Source organism: Bison bison, unplaced genomic scaffold (genome assembly GCF_000754665.1).
Source record: "Bison bison bison isolate TAMUID 2011002044 unplaced genomic scaffold, Bison_UMD1.0 scf7180017864283, whole genome shotgun sequence".
Classification (NCBI taxonomy): domain Eukaryota; kingdom Metazoa; phylum Chordata; class Mammalia; order Artiodactyla; family Bovidae; genus Bison; species Bison bison.
This window is the reverse complement of record NW_011494855.1, coordinates 3,436,832-3,448,693: the sequence shown is the minus strand read 5'-3', so window position 1 is coordinate 3,448,693 and position 11,862 is coordinate 3,436,832. Positions and strand designations below refer to the sequence as shown.

Genomic DNA, 11,862 nt, shown 5'->3' with positions numbered 1-11,862 from the left:
ATTCAGGACTGATTTCCTTTAGGATTGACTGGTTAGATCTCCTTGCTGTCCAAGGGACTCTCAAGAGTCTTCTCCAACACCACAGTTCAAAAGCATCAATTCTTCAGCGCTCAGCTTTCTTTATGGTCCAACTCTCACACCCATACATGACTACTGGAAAAACCATAGCTTTGACTAGATGGATCTTTGTTGGCAAAGTGATGTCTCTGCTTTTTAATGTGCTGTCTAGGTTGATCATTGCTTTTCTTCCAAGAAGCAAGCATCTTTTAATTTCATGGCTGCATCACCATCTGCAGTGATTTTGGAGCCCCCCAAATTTATAATTTATAGTAATATAGTAAGTACTCAGATAATTGGGCTTCCCTGGTGGCTCAGTGATAAAGAATCTGCCTGCTAATAGAGGAGATGCAGGTTCAATCCCTGGATTGGGAAGATCCTGTGGAAAAGGAAATGGCAACCCACTCCAGTGTTCTTGCCTGGGAAATCCCATGGACAGAGGAGCCTGGTAGGCTACAGTCCATGGGGATCACAAGAGTCAGACAGGACTGAGTGACTGAAGTGTTAGTGTTAGTCACTCAGTCGTATCCGACTCTTTGTGACCCCAATGACTAAACAACAGCTTAAGAAATTGAATGAATGGACATTCACGCATTCATTGAACATCCCACAGAGAACAGGAGGAGCTGCCAGGTCCGTATCAGTTCTCTCCTCAGGGATGCGCGCCCCCCGGCCCCCGGCCCCCCGCCGCCTGCCGCCTTCTCAGTCATGTTGCATTCCCCTTCATGACAAAGTTCTGTTAAAGCCATGTTGGTGTGATTCTGCCATGAAAAAGAATGATGTTCTGATATGGCTGCAGCATGGACGAACCCTGAGAACATAATGCTGAGTGAAAGAAGCCGGTCACAGAGGGTCACATACGTATGAAATATGTATTTCCTTTGTATGAAAGACCCAGAACAGGCGAATCTATAGAGACGAAGAGGAGATTAGCGATTGTTTAGGAGTGGGGGATGGGGGAGGGGGTTAGAAGATTCGGTGGGAGTGGTGGGCTGTTAAAGGGGACAGGGTTTTCTTTTTGAAGTGATGAAAATGTTTTAAAATTGATTGTGTTGACTGTCGCACAACTCTGTGAACATACGCAAAGCCATTTGGGGGGTGTACTATTTGAAATGGTTGAATTATGTGGTAAATGAATTCTATCTCAATAAAGCTGTTGGGGAAAAAAGTCATGTCTCCCTGCCCAACCCCTTCTCCTGTCAGGAATCCACGGGCTCCAGCCTCCTGCCTTTGGGAAACCTCTCTCCTCCACCCTCTCTCTGCACACACACGCGTGCACACACACTCTTTCCATCTCCCCTTCTCGTTACCTTCTTCTGCCTTAAAACATTTTCCCTCCTGTTGCCATTCTTGCCAACTCCAGAGAAATGCCTTCTCCAAAGAGAAGTTCCTTCCACAGCCAAAGTGCCCCATTGAGGTATTTTCCTAAAACTCTTTTAACACTTTCCTCTTTAAGTTACTCACTTAACAGCTATTAAAATTACAGTTTTAAAGTCCCCATGGCGATCGATCATGGCAGTCACTATTAAGTCCTAATAGTTGTAAATTCCAAGAGCTTCATAATCCCAAGGAAAGAGAGGCCAACTGACCCTCTCCCAAGGCCCAGCAGGCTCTGTTCTGAGACATGACTGAGTTGCCTCACAGGTAGGGAGAGACAGTGAGGAAGAATGTGGCCAGGGCCAGGTGCTTCCTAACTGGAAGGCAGGTGTTAGGGTCTGGAACGCGGAGGGGAGGTGAACTATACAGTCTGTGGGGCCAAAATTACCCTACTTCCTGATTTTGTAAATAAAGTTTTATTGGAACACGCAGCCAGGACCACTCATTTACTTAATGCTTCTGGCTGTTTTCTTGTTACAACAGCAGAGTGGAGTAGCTCTGACAAGGGACTGTATGACCTGTTAAGTCTAAAATATTTAGTATCTGGCCCTTTCCAGAAGAAGTTTGCTGATGCCTGATCTGGAAGCTTCCAGCTTGAACTCTGGCTCATCACACACTGGGTGTGCGACCTTGGACAAGTCAGTTCCTCTCTCTAAGCTCGCTGCTTCATCAGGAAGCCAGAGGCAGTAACAGTGCCTCCCGATATGTTGCTCGTGCAATAAGACTTCATACATGTGAAGAGTTTAGCTCATATAAAACACTCAGTGTATGCTGGCAGTTACGATATTATTTAGAAATGAGACCAGTAACTTCTACTTCATATGCCGATTATCTGAAGCGATAGAGATCGAGCCTGTGAAAACAGCTCGCCCAAAACACATTAATTATTGTTGTAAATCTCTTAAAGGATTTTCAGATGATTCTTTGCTTGTTAGTAAAACTAAGTTTTTTTTTTTTAAGGGAGCAAATTTGGAACTGTAAGAATGTAGAAAAACTCTAATTTCTGAGGAAAAGAGGAACTTGAACCCCCCCCCCAAATCCAAACTCTCATTTAGCAGTCCAGGAAACTGTACCCCCTGATCCTTGGCTGGGACTTGAACCTGCCCAGAATTACAATATTCTTTTGGCTGAGATGGTATCTTCTCCAATAACTGGTGCTCAGGAATCCAGGCCTGTGTTTTCTTTAAACAGTTGTGTTGCCTCTGAAGTCCCCACCAGAGCCTGTTTTAGGTTTTTCTGGCCATACCACGTGGCATGTAGGATCTTAATTCCTGAATCAGAGATGGAACCCACCTGCAGTGGGAGCATGGAGTCTTAACTGCTGGACTGCCAGGGAAGTCCCAGAACCTGTTTAAACAGTAATCTGCTGCAAGGCATTGGCATTCAGGTTTGCCGCCTGGGGAGGGAAGAGACCTTTGCCTCCACACCCTTCAGGGGACTGCCCAGAAGCCAGGGCAGGATGGCCACCACTTTGACCTGCTTTCTTGGTAGTGTCATTTAAATCTGTTTTAGTTCAGGAGATCCAGCGGCCTGCCATTCATTTGCTTCATTTCACAATTATTAACTGAGCAGCTAGTACATGCCAGGCCCTGGGGATTCAGCAATGAATGATTCACCCCCTGCCCTGGGCAGCTGCCCCGCCTTCCTTCTAATGGGGACACCAGACAATCAAACAAAAACTAGGGCAATTTGGCCCCGCAGTAAGTCCTGTATGCACCCCAGGATTTCAGTCCCACACTAAACACTGTAATGATGAACTGGAAAACTGTTCTGGACCATCCATCTATGAGAGATTGATGGTAGGAGTTAAGAGGGCCGGCTTTGGAGGAAGTCAGATCTGGGCAAGACTGGCTTTGTAATTTGCAAAACGAAAACGTGAACCCCTTATTCCCAAAATTATTCAGAATTTCAATGACAAGAGTGGAGCATTGAACCAGCAGGGCCCACACTGTGAAGCCGACCCCACACCCAAGGTCAGACTGCTTTAAGCTGGACACAGATGTGTCCACGTGGACACATCTCTTCACCTGCCTGAGCTTCCGTGTCCTCATCTGAACAAAGAGATGCTAAGGCCTACCTGAGGCTGGTGCGGCTCGAGAGAAGAGGCAGGCAAAGCTCTGAGTAGGGGGGAGTGGGCTCAACAGCATCATGGCTGCTCTCAGCCTGCAGTGATGGCCTCATGTCATCTGTGAGGACAGGGAGTGTTTATGATGCTTAGTTAGTAGACAGTGGCTGAGACTTAGACAGCAGACGGTCGATGCCAGGCGACTGTCTTTAGTTCTTTACGGATATTCATTTCATCCTCCATGCAGCCCTGCTCTGTAGGTACCATTATAGAGACAGAGAAATTCAGGCCCAAAGAGAAGAAATTTGGTTTGGGTTTCACACCCATCAGTGGAAAAATCCAGATTCAAATCAGGGACACCTGGCCCCCCAGGTCTGTGTTCTCAACTGACCTATGTGTTCCGGGAGTCGTCACATCCCTGACACATACACGTGCACACACACACACGTACACATGCCCCTTCCCTGAGATGCTGACGTGAAGCGGACTGTGTGGAACTGTCCCCATCATGTGGGATTCTTTCTCTCTTTACTTGCTCTTTTGATTTTGCCGTACCACTCAACCGGGAGCCCTAGGAGGGCAGGCGCCGTCTTGCTTCCCACGGCATCCCTGGCGCCGGGGACCATGCCGAGCACACAGTAGGCCCTCAGGAGGCATGCACCAGTGGAGGCAGCAGGAAGCAGGCATCCAACCAGAGCACTCTGATGCAGAATCAATAGCGGCAGTTCCAGGAACCTCAAGACTGTGGGCTAAAGAACATGTCTGGGTTGGGGGAGATCTCATGGCTAGAAGAACCATCTCACACCCTGCTGGCTTCTCTCACTTGGGGTTCTCCCACTGGGGCAGGGGTGGGTAAGAGGCATTCACAGGGAATCCCTGGGGCCCAGCCCCCAGCCCCCAGCCCAGCAGGCAGAAGGGCGAGGGCACAGGTTGTGCTCTGGCAGCTGGGCCCCAGCTGTCCGCCAGCCTCTCAGTGCCCGCCCCAGCTGGCCAGCCGGGCCCCGATGCCACCCCCCACCCCATGACACAGCAGAAAGTGAAACCAGACCCGCCCCTGCTGGCTGGGACCCAGTGCCCGCTGTTTCCCCATCCCAAGGGGTGGGCGGGGAGAGGATGGGCGGGCCAGGCAGCAGCCTGTCCAAGGAGTGCCCCTCCAGGCCAAGGGTGCCGCTGTGCCCCTGCCCATCCCAGGGTCACTGGTGCCCACCACCTTCTGAGCTGTGCCCTGTTTGTGAGCCACCAGAGCTCCCCAACTGAGTTCTGGATCTTCACACTGCTCTAGGCGGGGTGGGTAACTATTCTCCCCATTTCACAGAGAAAACTGAGGCTCAGAGAGGTGCCCTGGCCAGGAAAGAGGGCACTGGGGTAGCAAGATCCTAAAATAAGAGACCAATCAGAGCTATGGGTGGGTGTAGGGGCAGAGATCCGAAGCGTCTCACTGGTGTTGGCACGCAGGGCAGGAGTTGGCGGGGGGAGACTCGTGGCACCCAGGTTGTCACAGGTGGAGCCCACCACAGGGTGGAAGTGGCATACCAACTCCACAGGTGCGGAAAATCCCTAAGACAAATTCTGAAGAAGTGGACTATGGGGACATCCTAGGTGGCCCAGTGGTTACGACTCCGAGCGCTCACTGCCGAGAGCCCGGGTTCAATTCCTAATCTGGGAGCTAAGATCCCACAAGCCAGGAACAAAAGAAAAAGCATGTGAAACTTTACGAAGGATCATCTCGAGTCCTGCCCCATTCTGCCACCTGTACTTGCCTTTGCTTGAATGTTTCCTTGCAAGCAACTCATCCTCTTTATCTTACATGCTTACTGTGCTTGGTCGCTCAGTCGTGTCCAACTCTTTGTGACCCCATGGGTGTAGCCCACCAGGCTCCTCTGTCCATGGGGATTCTCCAGGCAAGAAATTGATGTAAAAAGAAAAAAGTCCTCCTCCCCGGAACCCTAAACTGAAAGCCAACCGCTTGCCACAGTAAAAATCAGCTGTACGAAAGAAATACCTGTTCGAATAATTTACATCTCTAGCCAGGAACCACTTAAAATCCTGTGCCTATCAGACTTGAGAAACTTCTATCCCAGAACGTGGGTTTCCTGTGAGAGGCAATGGAAGTCCATAGAGGCTGAGTCACTTGCCTAGGGGGGGAGACACACTGCAAGAGCTGCAGAGCTGGGGCTGCCTGATTCCAGGATTGCAGAAACCTGTGCGTGTGTTGGACCGCAGTCCTGCTCCTGTCTGAGTTGTCTCTGCGTGCACGGCGGGTATTAGTATCAGCACAGACAGCTTCCATGTGTAATGCCTGTTCCCACTTTCCCAGCGCCTTCTGAGCCTATCACTTGAACTCACGATAACACGGCAGATACAAGTGAGAACTCTTTCAGGCTGGAGCACGGGGGTGGTGGTCCCTCCCTTGCCAGGGTAGGAAACCGAGGCAGAGGGTGGGAAAGTGGGCTGATTCGGGGAAGCCGGTGAGCCAGTCATGACTGTCCAGGGCTTCTGCCAAGGTGAGGAGCCCAGAGGCCCTGCTGGAAGGCCCAGGCTAAATGTGAACCAGCCTCGTCAAACAGGTAACACTTGTTTCTTCCCCACCTCCCCCGCCACGAACCCCCACAGCACACGCGGACAGCAGCCGCAGTTGTCCCCTTCCCCAAGCCTCATCTCCGACATTCGGACCCTGGAGGGCAAAAAGCGTGTTTAGCAACCATCTGCGGATGGCATCTTTTTTATTTTCCATGGTGATCACCAACCAGTTCTCAATGCCACCAGGGGAGCACTCCCGGGGACCAGAAAGGAGAGTTTGGGGTGGGGGCGGGGGGGACATCTTTCTCTCTTCTTTTAGTTGCTGGAGAAACTCAGCTGCCGTGGCTGGCCCAAGGACCCCCGAGGAATACTGCAAGAGCAATAAGGATTTTTAGGGGCATTATGATAGTGGAATGCAAACACATCTGCCCCCAAAAGTCCCTCATTTTCCCTGCGGTAACCAACCAGCTGGGCAGGAAGTGAGGACTCTTGGAACCCCAAGAGCCAAAACTAAAAAGGAAAAAATGCAGATAGTTACAGCAAACTTGAGACAAGCCGACGCTTTCCCTGGTGCACGGCGGTGGCTCCACCCAGGCTCCCTAAAGGCTAAGAATTGGCTAACTAGGTCTCCACGCAGCGGTTTCCATACAGATGCACCTCCTCCATGTCCAGAAAACCAGGATCTGGGATTCCAGGGCAGGAGATAAGGATCAGTCCCTCAGGTCAAGTGAGTCTAGGGAGCCTGGGGCCATCTCCCCCAGACCATGAATGATTATTATTCCCAACCCTCATTACTAATCTGAGTGAATCTCGGATCCTTCCATTTCTCCTTTCTTTGGGATGTGGAAAGTTATAAACTCGGAAACACGGATGAAAATATTAGCAAGCAGGGATTTGCAGAGCTGTATGAACAAGTGAAGGGTGAGAGCTTGGGTCAGGGAGCCTGGTGGTTATCACTGATGGGGCCAGAGTGGAAAAACCATGGCAAAGGTCCACGGTGCAGACTCAAGAAATCAAGGGCAGGGGCTCCCTGGGATGTGTGATCTCCAAGGGTCTCTGGGGACAGGGCCCTCCCCCTAGCCAGTCAGCACCCCGTCCCCCCTACCCCAGCCTTGAAAGGGTTAACCACTCCATTGTTGCTGACACAGGAGGGGGCGGTTGCTCGCTCAGCAAGCTGGCATATCATACTGGGCCATCGGGGAAGAAGGGGCTGAAAACAGCCTCTGTGAGTTCTGTGAATGGAAGTGGCCTTATCACCATCAGAGCGAAAAACGGGGCGAAAAGCCCTGTGGACACAGAACCCACGACCCAGCTGCTCCCTGGCTCCCTGGCACCGTGTCGCGTGGCCCTGACGCTCTGGCAGGGACTCGGGCATCCGTGGCCATCAGCACCCACCCGGCCAGGCCTGTGAGGGAGCCATCCCACACTTGCCATGTGACAGCCGGCAACCGGGCCCAGATCTCGCCTTTCAAACGGCACCTAAAATATTCTCCGAGTGAACCTGAAGCTAAATATGGCCTGGCCTATGAGTGCCTGGTCTGGACCTTTTAATGCCATTCGAAGACATACAATCAGGAACCCACGGGCCTTTTGGTGGCCTGGAGTCCAGTTACTGAGGCCAAATGGGAGGCCCGTGGGATTGGCTGGCTCGGGGCAGGGTGCACCACCCCCCAGAGGGGGCATCCCGGTGCCAAGGCTTCTTTGCTGCATGTTTTATCCCGCAGGGCCCACCCAGTTCTCTCTCTTTGCCGACCCCCAGAGGGCTGGCTCAGACGCGCAGGGCCCCTCATCTACCCCCCTCGATCCCTCCTGCCCCTCGATGACTTGCCATAGCCTTCTCCCCACTTTCAGGCTGCAGCCTTGTCCTCCTGGCATGGGTTTTCCCTGAACTCGGATTGAAACAAGAGGGCTCAGGACCCCAGGTGGACGGGGCGGCCTCTGGCTGGAGAAGGCACGTGAAAACACAGCCACATGGGGTGGCTTGCACGGTAGCTTCGATGTGTCCCTGCTCTGGGGCTGGCCCCATGCCATGTCCCCCTTGGCCCACCCCGAATGGCAGGATCACAGCCTGGAGGGAGGGCGGAGAGAACACTCAGCGCTCTCGGGCCTGGAACCTACTAGCCTGCTCTGAGCAAAGTTGGGTTCTGCCCTCCACAGAGGCCACCTGATAACTGGGACAGTCAACCCTGAACAGTCTCTGGGGAGGCTATTATCAAGAGCCTAAGCCCCCCTACCCGCCCCCACACACAACCCGACGCTGCCCTTCCAGCCAAGAAATGCTGTGTGCCTCCCTGAGGGCCCCAGCAGGAGAGTCCCCCCGAGCACCTGTCTGGGGCTTGTTTGGGCTCTGGTGGTGGCTCCAAGGCCACGTTCAGGCCTGGGCTGGCGGCGCTCCAGGCTGTTTTTGGGCAGAGATGCCAACAGGTCCAGGCACTGATCTCACAGGTTATTCCAACCAGGGAGTCTGGTTTTCGGCACGTCTCACAGAAAATTTTCACGCCGTGCTGCGCAGCCACCTCGGGGCTCTCCCCTCCCCGTCTGGGCCCAAGACTCCAGCAAACGCTAAGTTTGCCGCCCTCTTCCCAGTGCCTTTCACCAGTGGCTTTCTTGGGACACCGACACAAGTTTTCATTTTCAAGGTGTGCCCCCCACTCATGCTAGTGCTGCAGCCTTTCCAGAGACACTGAGAAAAGGGGTTTGCTTTGGGGTTCCTTCAACTCAAATGTTTTATATCACGAAGATGATGTAAAACCAGAAACTTGAAAGTTTTGTAAATATTTACGCAGCCCCCCTACAATGGAGGTTGCTGGGAAAGAGGATTTGTTGGGGGGGCGGATTTTGGACCCCAAATCCACTCCTTCCAAACTGTCTTCTACATGCACCCTTTTGACTGAAAAGTCTTCTTGACCTCTAGGCCTAAAGTCTGTGATCGTTTTTTTCTATGGCATTTGCATAGGTGTTTTTCTTGGGTGCTTACTTTCACCTTGTTCCCCATATGAGAAGCAAAAAGGACTTTGCATTTTCCCAAGTTTGGGATGCTGAGCAAGAAAGAAAATTCCAGAAAGAAAATGGATTATTTTATTGGAGAATGCCCTTTCTGGCAAGTAAGTCTAAGGACCAAGTTTGCCTTCACTTTTCATCAGATCCATTTCTATCCTCATGCCTAAAATAGCTGTATTTACTCTGCAATCGCAATTACAAGAGGCTGAGCTGGTCTACTATTAGGAAGCTGTAAATTTCTTTGGCCAGACTCTTCTTTCTGCTCTTAATCTCAGGGGGGTGGGAGGCTGCAAAGCAACAAATAGAGAAGAGTGCTCCCCTAGGGACTTTTCCAGCTTTCATTGGCTTGAGTCAGAAACTCACTGTTTTATTTTTAAGGAAGTAGGCGTTTCATTGGAGCCCCTCTTCTAAATATTTCACACACACACCCCAGCTACTCTATATTCTTTTCTATGGAAACATTTTTCCCCCTAGGGGAGTCACTATAGCTTGTGTCTTGCTAAGACTGAAATTCAAAGTTGCTATTTTTTGCTTTTGAAATCCACTTGGTGGAGGGGGGCGGTGGGGATGACATCTGATTAGTGAAATTTCACACAGGGGAGCAAAAGGAGAAACACTGAAATGTATTCAGCAGTTCCACCTTTGAGCTATTTTTTTTTTTCTTATTGGTTGGGGTAGGGGGGAGGGCAGTGGTCAGAATATGAAAAGAAACTGTGATTCTTTGCCGAATTAATGACCACTTCTCACTGCAAAGTGCTGATTTATAATCTCTTCACCATACTACTATGCCTGTTTCCAGGCTTGGGGCAGGGAGGTGTGTATGTGTTGCGGGGGGCAGTTTACTTAATGTATTCATAATTACATGCACCCTTTCAGAGGGCTGAGTGTAAGCAGGGGCTTTCCTGTTGCAAATACTCGCATTAAAGCAGCCCCCGGCTCACGTTCAGCACTCAATTCAGATTTTCCACACTTAACAATTCAGTCATTTTAACATGCAGCTTCATCACTGCGATTAGAGCTCAGTATCTTGGCGCGACATTTGGTGTTCCGGCCTCGTTAATTCACGTAAAACACCCTATTTGTAGAAGTATCATTAGAGGCTAATTTGGTGAGATGTCCTTATTTAGCAAAGTAAATAGGACCTGACAGTCAGCTCTCTGGCACTACGATGGGGGTGACGATTCAGCAATTCACAACGTGACAATTTCCCATCGCCCAGCCACGCTGGGATTGTGGACTCCTGAAAATTGTGCTGTTTCATCGTGTCCCATAACAAAGGGAAAGAACTCTGAAAAGTAAAGAACTGGTTTTTGCCAAGGCCCCAGGAGCGCACATGTCATCAGTGTCTATGTGACATTTCTATTCAACTCGAATTTTCTATCAGGGACTTTGTGTTCAAAAGTTTTTCAGGTAGCTCCCTTTTCTATGCCCTGCTGTGAACACCTGATTGAAATCCAGGTTTGCAAATAAATAAACTTAAGATATGTGAAAATCCATATAGGTTACAACTGGAGGGTAGGGGGGTGTGTGTGTGTAAATTAACAGAACTTAATAAGGTTAATGGGAGGGACATTTGTACCCCCCATCACCCTTGCCTTAAAGAATTCCCTGATAACACATTATCCGGAGTTCCTTATAAAATAACTAAGATCCAGGGTAACAGAATTGCGAAGATACTGCGATTCCATGTGGGGGCAAGCAGGCAAATCTAATGTAACTGCAATTCACGATTTCAGTGATGTTTTGTTTCGAGGGTGTCAAACCGTTTGACACGACCCATATTATCACTCATTCCCTTAAAATCCTGTCTACTGAAACATCTCAAACCACTGGCAGTGGGGTGGGGTGGGAGGTTACTTTCACCTTCTCATACCCTTCTGGGCCTCCCAAAGAAAGGCCCCTGAAAACAGCAGGTTCAACAAACAGAGAACCCATACATACACATACACAAAAATGATCATGTAGACACCGCCTTTTGCTTTTACCAAAAGCAGCAAACTTCCCCCCTTTTCTCCCACCAGAGCTTTTCTCTACCCTCACCACTACCACCACCTTCGCAGTGCAACTAGCTCTCTCTGCCCTTTCGCTACAGGGGCCGCAGGAGTTTGAATCCCTCGCCGTCTAGAATGACCCCAAAAGCGGGACTTTGTGGGCCAGTTGGATAAAACATAAACTCATCTCGCCCTCAAAACCCCGATTCTGGGACCACAGCCTCCAAAGCCTCCTTTCTCCAGAAAGGTGTCCCCCTCCACAGCTCACACAGCAAGTGGGGCAGGCTGCCTTTGAGGCAGATTTTTGGAGAGTCCTGGATAATTAAAGGAATCATTACTGGGTTTTCCTGAAGGAATGATGGGATAATAGTGGATCTCCCCCAAAGCCAGGACTGCTTGGTAGAAGAGGAGGGGGTTTTCTGCCTGCCCCATGGGGTATCTTTTCCCTCCCTTACTCCTAGACCCGTAGCTGGGCCTGACATCTTCGGAGGAAGACTTTCAGCGTCCAAAACGTCCATCAGCCGAAACGCAAAAGGAGTGCCGGGTGCCTCCTGCGGTCCCACACCCCCTACTCCTTCCCAAATGCGGCTAAAGTTTAGTTGTTTGTGCCCTTAATTGTCTTATTAAAGTCAAATTTGCAACTTGCCCAGACTGGGGGAAGTGATTTCCATCTTAATAGCTCAATTAGCCTCTGGGTTCTGGAAAGGCCACCGGCTACACACACCTTTTCTCCCCATTTTAAACCCCCTCCCTTTTTCACAACTTCTCCTAAAAATAAATTATAAATATGGATGTGTCCTCAGAGGATCTTAGCGGCACATTCCAACGCTCCCCACGGTGGGGCTCAGAAGC

At 50.5% G+C, this 11,862-nt stretch overlaps 1 long non-coding RNA gene across 1 annotated transcript in view; it reads right to left on the bottom strand.

The window, feature by feature from the left end:
* Positions 1-11,862, bottom strand: part of LOC104995535 — a 23,192-nt gene that overhangs the window by 10,159 nt on the left and 1,171 nt on the right. The gene's annotated exons all lie outside the window — the stretch shown is intronic.